Genomic DNA, 10,989 nt, shown 5'->3' with positions numbered 1-10,989 from the left:
TGGTACACAACCAAAGGGGTAATATGTTTATTTGGATGTAAGATTTGATGATAGATTTGCGAAGGAAAATGAAAAATTATAAGAATCTATTATTTCATTTGTTTTTTATTTACAAATCTCTACTTAAATTTAAGATTCAAACACAACTTAAAAAAATAAATAAAAAATTCATTGAAAATTTTTGTGCAACTTCATAGTTTTTATTTTATTTTATTTTAAGAATTTGTGCAAGAGTATTTGGTGTAATATATGCTTAGAGTTTATAAGTAAAAATAACTTACAAAAGCTAAAAAAATGATTACTGAGAAATTGAAAGAAGGGTGCTTTTAATTTTCATTGATTGATTATAAGTTTTTAACTTGAAAAAATTGCACCAAACATTAACACTGTGTTTGGATTGAGTGATTTGGAGAGAAAAGAAAAGAAATAGAGAGAAATGTATTTCTCTTCCTTGTTTGGTTATCTTAAGTGGAGAGAAATGGGGAGAAATAGAGAGAAATGGAGAGAAACTCATTTCTCTCATAACCCTTATTTTCAATCTTCCCAAAAGTGGAGAGATTGGGAGAGAAAAGAAATCCACAAATGTTTATATTTTCATAATACCAATTTTACCCCTATAAAAATAAAAGAAATAAAATGATTGAAAATATAAAAAGGTTATTTTGGTAATATAACATAAAATAATTTCTTTTCTTTTCTCTTAATGAAATCTAACCAAACAAGAAGGAGAGAAATCAAAATCATTTCTTTTCTTTTATTTCTTACTTATCCAAACAAAAAGGAGAGAAATTACAATCATTTATTTTTTTTTCTTTTCTCTTATTACTTAAGTAATCATTTCTTTTCTTTTCTCTCCTAAATTACCAAACATAGCGTAATACCGAATAGAATATACATGAATGTATAGGGAGATTGAGCCAAAAATGACACTATTTAGAACTCCTAAAGAGGTGTTTGGGGTACTCAAATGGAGTCCAGATCTTCGGTAATGCATCCCAAAACAACGTGGTTTCGGTTTTTTCTTTTTCCTTTTCAGCGAACTATTTGAAACGCAGTCTGCCCCCTTTTCTCTCTCTCTCTCCATCGCCGGCCACTTCCCACCACTTCGGTGATCTCCCCAATCTCGTCACCCAGATCATTTCTTCTTTTACCATATATTCCCATTTCTTGCTTTCCTTCCAGAGTCCACCAAATCTATATATTCCATTGCTTTCCTTACGCATAAGGCTGCAAATGAATAAACTAACTCGTGAAGTTCGAGCAGGGGCGGCTTCAAGACTTGGCAAGGGTGTTACTCGAACTCTCTGGCTGAATTATTATTATTATTATTATTATTATTATTATATAAATATTAGATTTTAGAAAAAAAATTAGTAATTGAACCCATTAAAATACAACTTTGAACTCATAGTTTTAAATCCTACTCTTTTGAACCTACTATTTGATAGTGTTGATAATGAGTTTATTATGCAATGATTTTAAAATATGAAATCTCGTCGTGGTCAATTGTAGAAGCTCGTTTATTAGCATGTCTTTTTGCTTAAATAATAGTATCAATATATTGAAATATTTTTGTTTATAATTTTAGAATTTAAATTAATTTGTTGATTGTTTTCTACATATGTGATATAATGATTAATGTAAATTTTCTGTAAGATATATGGTATTTAAGTTTTTGATTGACACCACTGACAAAAATTCCTGGAGTCGCCACTGAGTTCGAGTTTGACTTGGTAAGAGCTCGTTTGAATTCAGTTCGTTAAATTTTTATTGTGTTAAAATTCGAACTCGTTAAAATCTTATTAAATTAACATACTAAAACTCAGCTTGCTAGCTATTCGTTTAACAGTTATTTAAATAATAGAATAAATATGTAATTATATATTAAATAATGTAAAAATATGTATAAAAATAGGATAAATATGTTATTTATATCTTTAAATAAGGTAAATAATAGCTAAATTTAATTATATTTAAATAATAGCTAACTATAGATAATATATTTATTATTTTGATAAGATATTGACTTTTCTTTTAATATGTTTGTATATATAATTATATAATTAAAATTTCAATTGTAACTTTAATCCCATACGCAAATATAAATTTATAATTTATTTAGCTCGTTAAGACTCGTAAACAGAGTCAAGCTAAGCTAAGCCGAGACTAAACATTCGAAAGCTCTGCTCAGCTTAGCTTAGCTTAGCTCGGCTTGGCTCATTTGTAACCCTAAGTTACACAGTCTATTAAATCAAATCCAATAAAGAGAACATTTAGGCTATGTTTGTTTGGATAGACTGAATAAGGAGAGATTGCAATCCATCATACTATTAATCATAAGATATATAGTCCCTGAACTTTTTTGTTAGAAATAATGTATATTACATGTTTGTTTTCTTATAAGATTAGATATTTGGAAAAGACTAACCTCCGTTTGGCAAGTTGGGTTAGGGACTTTTTTGGCTATTTAGCCACAAAAGACAAAATAGGCTATTTTGGCAACAAAAAATAAAACATCACATCCAACTCATAATCATTACACTCTTCTCTTACAAAAAAAGTCAAAAAGTCAAAAAGTCCTTCCCAAATCAGGTTTTTTAGCTCAGGCTAAAATAGCCAAAAAAACCAAAAAATCAACCCACTTTCCAAACCAATCTCGAATCCAATGTTTGATTGAGATATTATGAAGAAGGATAAATACTCAATAGACTATTTTACCATTTTTAATTAGTTATTAAGTAATAACAATACTAAATATGTCTTTAATATTTAATTTTTTTTTGGGCTAGATTAAATAAAATTTTATTTTATTTTATTTTTTAAAAATTAAAAAAAAATATTTTTTAATTAAATAAACAAAATATCAATAAAAATTTACATTATTTTTAAAATAAAATTTTAAATAAATTTATTTTAAAAAATAATAAATATTAAATAATGAAATTAAATAAAACCCTTCGTTTTTGATTTCATTAATTTAATCCCTGAAATTTCAATAAGATATCAATTCCAATATTCTATCCAATTATGTTAAACTAGCCTATCACCCGTGCTATGCACGAGATAATTTTAGATATTTGTATTTGTTTTAGATTTTTTTTAATATATAAATTAGGTTTTTTAAGACTTTTTATAAAAATAATTTAACAATCTTATTACTAACCATAGTGTATGGGAGAAGTTGAAAAGGGTACTGCAGTAATTATACACGGATTGTATCTATAATTATTTGTATGAGGTGATTTTAAATGCTGATCAGAAGTTTTTGACTAAATCAATAAATGCAGGCATGTGGAAAGATATGTGGATTGAAAAAAGTTAATAAATACTGATCAGGAAATTTTGACCAAATTAATAAATGCTGAGTTTTTTTTTTAAATAAAAAATTTTAAAAATTCATATTGGGATATTGAAACTCCCACAGGCCTTGGGGTTTAAAAACCCCATTTTGCTTAATATATAGTGCTAACATATCACCTGTGCTATGCACGGATTGTGTTTACAATTATCTATATATGTGAATTGCGATTTTTAAATGTCTTTTTTTTTAAATGCCTTCTTTTTTTTTCTTTTTTTTTTATATTATATTAAAGTTTAATATTTTGATAATAATCATATGGGTTAAACTTTTCAAGAAATTAAATGTCTTTTTTTTTATTATATTATATTAAAGTTTAATATTTTGATAATAATCATATGTATTGGACTTTTCAAGAATTTTTTTATACTTGTTCTTAATACATTAAAGTGTTATTATGAGGGATAATAATCATATGTGTTGGTATTTTTCAAGAAATTCATATGTATTGGATTTCAAAGATTTTTTTTTATGTTTGTTTTTAATACATTAAAGTGTTATTATGAGGGTAGGACTTGGGAGTTGGGAGAAGTTAATAAATGCTTAGTTTTTTTTTTTTAAAAAAAAAAAAAATCAAAAAATCAAAAAAATTAGATTGGAAGATTGGAGCTCCCACAAGGCTTGGTGTTAAAAACCCCCTTTTATTTAATATATAGTATAGATAGCCTATCACTCGTGCTATGCAAAGGATAATTATAGATATTTATATTTATTTTAATTTTTTTAATATATAAATTATGTTTTTTAAGATTTTTTATAAAAATAATTTAACAATCTTATCACTAACCATAGTGTACAGAAGAAATTAAAAAGGTTACTGTAGTAACTATGCACGAGCTGTGTCTATAATTATTTGTATGAGGGGATTTTAAATGTTAATCAGGGATTTTAACTAAATCAATAAATGCACGCATGTGGATTGGAAAAAGTTAATAAATGCTGATCAGAGATTTTTGATCAACTCAATAAATGCTGAGTTTTTTTTTTTTAAATAAAAAATTTAGAAAATTAAGATTGAAAAATTGGAGTTCCCATAAGACTTGGGGTTTAGAAATCCCCTTTTTCTTAATATATTTACAATTATCTATACATGTGAATTGCGATTTTTAAATGTCTTCTTTTTTTTCCTTTTATATATTATATTAAAGTTTAATATTTTGATAATAATGATGTGTTGGATTTTTCAAGGAATTAAATGTCTTTTTTTTTATTATATTATATTAATATGTTTACAATTATCTATACATGTGAATTGCGATTTTTAAATGTCTTTTTTTATTTATTTTTTTAAAATTTTTTATTTTTTATTTTTTCATTTTTTATATTATATTAAAGTTTAATATTTTGATAATAATCATGTGTTGGATTTTTCAAGAAATTAAATGTATTCTTTTTTTTATTATATTATACTAGCCTATCACCCGTGCTATACACGAGATAATTATAGATATTTATATTTGTTTTAGATTTTTTTTAATATATAAATTATGTTTTTTAAGATTTTTTTCTTATCACTAACCATAATGTATGGGAGAAGTTGAAAAAGGTATTGCAGTAACTATACACGAATTGTATCTATAATTATTTGTATGAGGGAATTTTAAATGCTGATCAGGAGATTTTGACCAAATCAATAATTGCAGGCATGTAGAAAGATATGTGGATTGAAAAAAAATTAATAAATACTAATCAGAGGATTTTGACCAAATCAATAAATGCTGAGTTTTTTTTTTTAAATAAAAAATTTAAAAAATTTAGATTGGAATATTGAAGCTCCTATAGGTCTTGGGGGTTAAAAACTCCATTTTGCTTAATATATAGATAGATAGATAGATATATCTTTTTCTTTTTATTTTTATTTTTGTGTGGTTTCTATTCGGGTATTTTTTTTTCAATTTATTTAAGATGGAGTTGTGGGTATCTTTTTTTTTTTAAAATTTAATTTATCTGTGATTTCCATTTGTTTTTAATTATTATTATTTAGGTAAGTTATGATGTGAGTTAGATATGTGATAGACATGTGAGTTTTATTGATTTAAAGTTTATTTAGATAAACTTTAAAATTTTTTTTTTAGTTTTTTAGTTTTTTTTGTTATGTTATAATATAATATATAAAATAAAGGTAGATATCTACAACTTTAATAGAAAATATTATCTGATTTTTTGGGGAAGAGAAAATGAATGCAAGTTTTAATATTTTTTTTTTGAAAATTTGTGAGAGAGATTAGGAGGGAGAGATTATGAAATATTTTTGTTATTAAATAAATAAATCAGTCAATAGTTTTTTTTAATCTATTTTGTAAATTAAAAATCAATAATTTTGAAAAATTGATTAATTTATCCCATTAAGTGATTTAAAATTTTGGTAGATATACATAAAAAAAAATACATAATTATATTATTTAATCATAATTCAAATTTAGATGTTATATCTTTTTGAGATCTATAGCTAAATTCTTATCTTTTTATTTTTTATTTTTGTGTGTAACCATAGTATATGGGAGAAATTGGAAAGTGTGTTGCAATAATTATGAGAGAAGTCAAAAGGGATTGTGGGTTGAGAGAAGTTAATAAATGCTGAGGTTGGGTTGGGAGAAGTCAATAAATGTTGAGGTTTTTTTTTTAAATCAAAAATTTTAAAAATTAGGATTAGGAGATTGGAGCTCCCACAGGCCTTGGGGTTAAAAATCCCTTTTGCTTAATATATAGTATAGATTAAAGTTTAATATTTTAATAATAATCATATGTGTTGGACTTTTCAATAAATTTTTTTTTATACTTGTTCTTAATGCATTAAAGTGTTATTATCAGAGATAATAATCATATGTGTTGAAACTTTTCAAGAAATTCATATGTGTTGAATTTTAAAGAATTTTTTTTATACTTGTTTTAATGCATTAAAGTGTTATTATGAGGGTAAGACTTGAGATTATGAGAAGTTAATAAATGCTAAGAATTTTTTTTTTAAAATAAAAAAATCAAGAAATTTATATTGACAGATTGGAACTTCCACAAGATTTGAGGTTAAAAATCCCTATAGATGCAATTAACGGAAAAGGGGTATTTTTGTCATTACACTGATCATTATGTAACAAAATTTATTACAAATTTATATTTAATAAAAAAATAAAATAAAATAAAAATTGAAACACACCCTCTCCTCCCCCTCACTGCTGCCTATACCACAAACAAGTCGCTCTACCCGCAACCCATCTTTACATCTGCCTCGGCAGTCCTCTTCCTCCACCACTCCCTATCTCTCCTACCATCACTTTTCTCGAATCCACCATGGTTCACCCTCACACGCCACCGCCTCACTCAAATCCATCGCACTCCGCCCTCAGATATGCAGCCGCCTTTACTACACTACAATACATAGCAGTTTTAGATATCAAATGTTTTGATCTCTAAAAATAAAAAATTTGTTACAAAAAATATTTAGAGTTCAATTTCCATCATTACAAGAATAATCGTTAAGGTCATGTTTGGTTCAAAAGACTAATAGTGAAGTATTAATAATCCTATTAAATTAGTGTACGATTCACTATCCAATTGGATTAATATCCATTGGATTAATAATCCCACCCCTACCCCATTACTAATAATCCTACAAATTTGTTGGATTAATAATCCTAAACCAATATGTTAAAACAAACATGAGATAATTGAGCCCACGGATTAATAATCCTAATCCCATACTCTAATCCACCCAATCAAACATGCCCTAAAAGATTATCTTGAAAAGTAAAAAATAACAGTTATAATGACAAAATTTAAAACATGTCACTAATAAATAGAGACAAAATAATTATAAAAAAAAAATTGATCTCAAAAGAAAAATAATTCTTCATTACTGTCCAATTTTTATTGCTAAAAATATAATAACGACACTTTTCACAATAAAAATATTTAGTTCCTAAAAAATAATTTTATTCCTAAATTTTAATTCCTAAAATTTCCTCAGATCTGCTACCTTCTTCGGATTCGTCACTCTCCCATCTCCATTTCCTCAGATCTGCCATCCCTATCCACTGCCTCTCTCAATTCCGTTGCCTCTCTCCATCGTCTCCCTCAGATCTGTTAATCCTGTCACTAGAACATAACTTATTAATCTCGTCAAAGAGAAAGAGATAGATAGAGAAAAAGAGAGAATTGATTTTGTAGATCTGGACAATCTCAGTTGTCGGAATCGATTCATCGACCGCTACCAATGGAGGTAAACGTGGAGAGAGCATAGAGGCGACTGTCGTAGTAAGAAACTGGAAAGAGAGGGAGGTGACAATTGGTTAAAAAAGGAAAACATGAAAAATGGAGCACCAGAGGAAGAACATTGACAGAGAGGTAGAGTATATAGGTAGTTGTGTAGAGATGATGAGAGTGTGATGGTGGTATGATCCCATGTGGTTTAATGTACTATAGCTTTCATGAAGGTTGGCTTGATTTATTTGATGGTTTGATAAACCCTGGTGGTGATTTGGTGTGGGCAAAATTAAAGTTGAGATTAAAATAAAATTAAAAGAACTAGAAAAGTAGTTCCATTTGTTCTATTAATTTTTTTTTCCCTATTAAGCAAGTTAATAGGATTGGGTGGAGGATTGGAATTGAAATCTTATTGTAATTTTTAGGTTTGAATTGATAAAATTAAAAATGTAAAATTTTATTTTTGTATATTTATTATTTTTTAAAAATAATTTGATTTGTTAATCGGGTTAAATTCTAAGGTTTTATTTATTTATTTATTATTTTTTTAAAACTTATCCAGAAAGAAAAGAAATGCACATTAAAAAAATAGAATCATCATTCACTAATATAAGAGAATGGTGATTCCATTAAGAAATTCTAAAAATTGTCATTCCATTTTTACCCAAAATTATTCTAGCAAATCAAACACTACTTACCGTTTGGATAACAAGCACTAGGAGGGTGCTTCTTTGAAGGGATTGGGACATGGGATTGGATTTCATCTCTACACCTCTAATGTCATGATCCCATTCCGCCCCACTAGAATGGTGCCATGATGGACAGTAATCCGAGATTACCAAAGGTCAACTTATAAAGATTCACACACAATCAGAGTATACATATGGGGCTTACATGTGCGGAAGCAATAAATTTAAATCTAAGTAGTCCATAAGAGCTGTGCATAGATCAAATGAAATGACATACATCTTAACATAGTTTTACAACTTGAATACAAAATAAAATGGAGTACATATTACATCTTGATCAAAAAGTTTCTCAAGCCGAAATATACAAAAGAAATGAATTACAAACTAAGAAGCATAATCTTCAAGATGATACAAAACATGAATCAAAACATCTTGCAAATAACATCTTAGGCGTCACCGCCTAGTTGCTTGCCACCTACATATATATAAAGGGAAGGGTGAGCTTGGATACTCAGTGAATGATATAATTAATAAAGGTTTGAATGAATGATATCCGAGATCTTTATCAAAACAATACATATAATAACTTGTACAAAGCATGAGATGAATCAAGTTCATCAATCAAAGTCTTTCAAAGCTTCTTGGATGTTAATAACATCTACATAATACCAAAGGATGACATTCCGGACAAAACAAGGGAATAATCGTCCCGGAATCGAAGCACACCCGTTCACGACCGTCGGTGGCCGACCCGGAATCGATTAGACAACCCACGCGGAAAACCGTCAGTGGCAAAACAAGGGAATAATCGTCTCGGAATCAAAGCACACTGTTCATGACCGTCGGTGGCCGACCCGAGATTGATTAGACAAATCCACCCATACAAGACCGTCGGTGGCAAAAGAGATATCTCAACAAAGGTGCTACATAAGCTTAACGTCCCCTAGCACGAAAGGACGTTCCAAGAATGTCATCAAAACAAACATAATACTTGATACAAAAACTAGGGATAATCATTCATACTTGAACAAATACTTTTTCAAAACGAAACAAAGCAAAGCTTTTAGCAAAACATTGTAACATAGCTTTATTAAAAATACCACTCACTTAGATCTTCGGGTGTAGGGATTAAGGCAAGAATCCAAGACCTACAATCATATAGCAAAGTCTATTGAATGCATTTCAAGAAGACAAGAAGGAATGCTCAAAGATGGTTGTGCAATGCATTCTTAAAACAAACTTTACATGAATGAAAATGTTCCCAGCATTTCTTTCTAAAACCAAGTCAAGACAAAGCAAAACATGTTGGGAGTTAAATCACTGTTTTTCATCTAGGGAAAACATGCTGGATACCAACCAGGTCTTGGAATGGATGCACAGAGATGATCTAGGCAAAAATGGCCTAACTGGGTGAACTCAAGGGGTCTTGGCTGAGGTCCCACACCTCTTGGCCGAGGTGTGGTTATGTAGGCTTCGGTGTGCAGCTGCCTGCCGAGGTGTTACAAGGTGCCAGCAAGGGTGTACCATGGTCGGCCTAGGTGTGTGGTGGTTGGCCTAGGTATGCATGCAAGATAGACTAATGGTGCAAGCGATCATGCAAGGTAGGCCAAGGTGAGATACGATGCTTGGCCTAGGTGTGAGATTTAGGCCAGAGTGGGTCTCAGTGACTACACTTAAGCAAATGTGAAGTCTGGAAATCTGGGTTTCCTCCCTTGAAGAACATGAATGCTAGATTCATAACTTTTATTCCAAAATCTAAGATTTCATGATATGAGTTCAAAAACATGGACTCGGGTACCCATACTTGAAGATTCCATGAAAACAAACACAAAAACATGGAACTTGTTACAAACTTTCGGATCAAAACATGATTTTTCTTCAAGAACACAAGAACATCATTTTCTCTTTCTAAAACCAAACTTTAAATCAATGCATGACTTATGAATCATGCTGGATCATGCAATGCGATTAGATCAACATAAAGAACGACAAGAGTAGATCAAGAATCTAACCTCAAAATGCAAATCCAACGGTTCAAACTCTAAGGATCAAGCTCGGAAATCCAGCTCTCTCTCTAAGAACTTCTTCGTCTTCTTCCTAGAGCTTCTCTCTCTACAAGGCTAGGATATGACAAAATGATATGGGTTTCTCAGTTAGCACCTGACTTAACCCTATGCTGGGACGCGTGGCAATGCCGGATTGGATAACCTCAAAAAGGTGCCAGAATGACAAGACAAGAGTATGACAAAGTGTGTTTAACAAGTAAGGTGACATGGGCACTCTGGCAGGTAATGATCCCGGATTAGGACAAGGCTTCTGGCAAAAGGTTTCACTGATCTCGGCTAGAAAGGATAACACTTGACCTAGCTGTGCCACACCTCAGCCAAAATGTGCCACACCTCGGTCTAGGTCATACCAGTTCAGGAACAAGATCACTAGGTGCAAGGATCAAAGATCTAGGACGCCTAGATGATAATATCTCGGCCTAGATGATACACACCTCGGCCTAGATGATGACATCTCGACCAATATGCCTAGGTGATGGTGGAGGTCAACCAAGGTGGTTCCAAGATGGTCCTAGGTGTAAGAGGTTCAAAGGTGTGACCTAGGCTTAACATGACCTAGGCTTGAGACAGCAAACAAGGAACAAAGCATGCATATAAGACTTAGGCAAAATACATAAGCACAAAACAAGACATAAACTTTTACTTAGGCAAAACAAGTCAAAGTCTACAAATGCAA

At 29.8% G+C, this 10,989-nt stretch overlaps 1 long non-coding RNA gene across 1 annotated transcript; it reads right to left on the bottom strand.

Moving 5' to 3' along the window:
• Positions 1–6,404: 6,404 nt before the first annotated feature.
• LOC114319689 (uncharacterized) lies at positions 6,405–7,774 on the bottom strand. The gene is made up of 2 exons (XR_003649529.2): positions 7,332–7,774; positions 6,405–6,724 (listed from the first exon to the last, which is right to left on the bottom strand). It is a non-coding gene; the product is annotated as an uncharacterized LOC114319689 (long non-coding RNA).
• Positions 7,775–10,989: the final 3,215 nt, after the last annotated feature.

Source organism: Camellia sinensis, chromosome 4, assembly GCF_055761805.1.
Source record: "Camellia sinensis isolate YWXY chromosome 4, ASM5576180v1, whole genome shotgun sequence".
In the NCBI taxonomy this organism is placed as follows: domain Eukaryota; kingdom Viridiplantae; phylum Streptophyta; class Magnoliopsida; order Ericales; family Theaceae; genus Camellia; species Camellia sinensis.
This window is presented reverse-complemented; position numbering and strand designations above follow the sequence as displayed.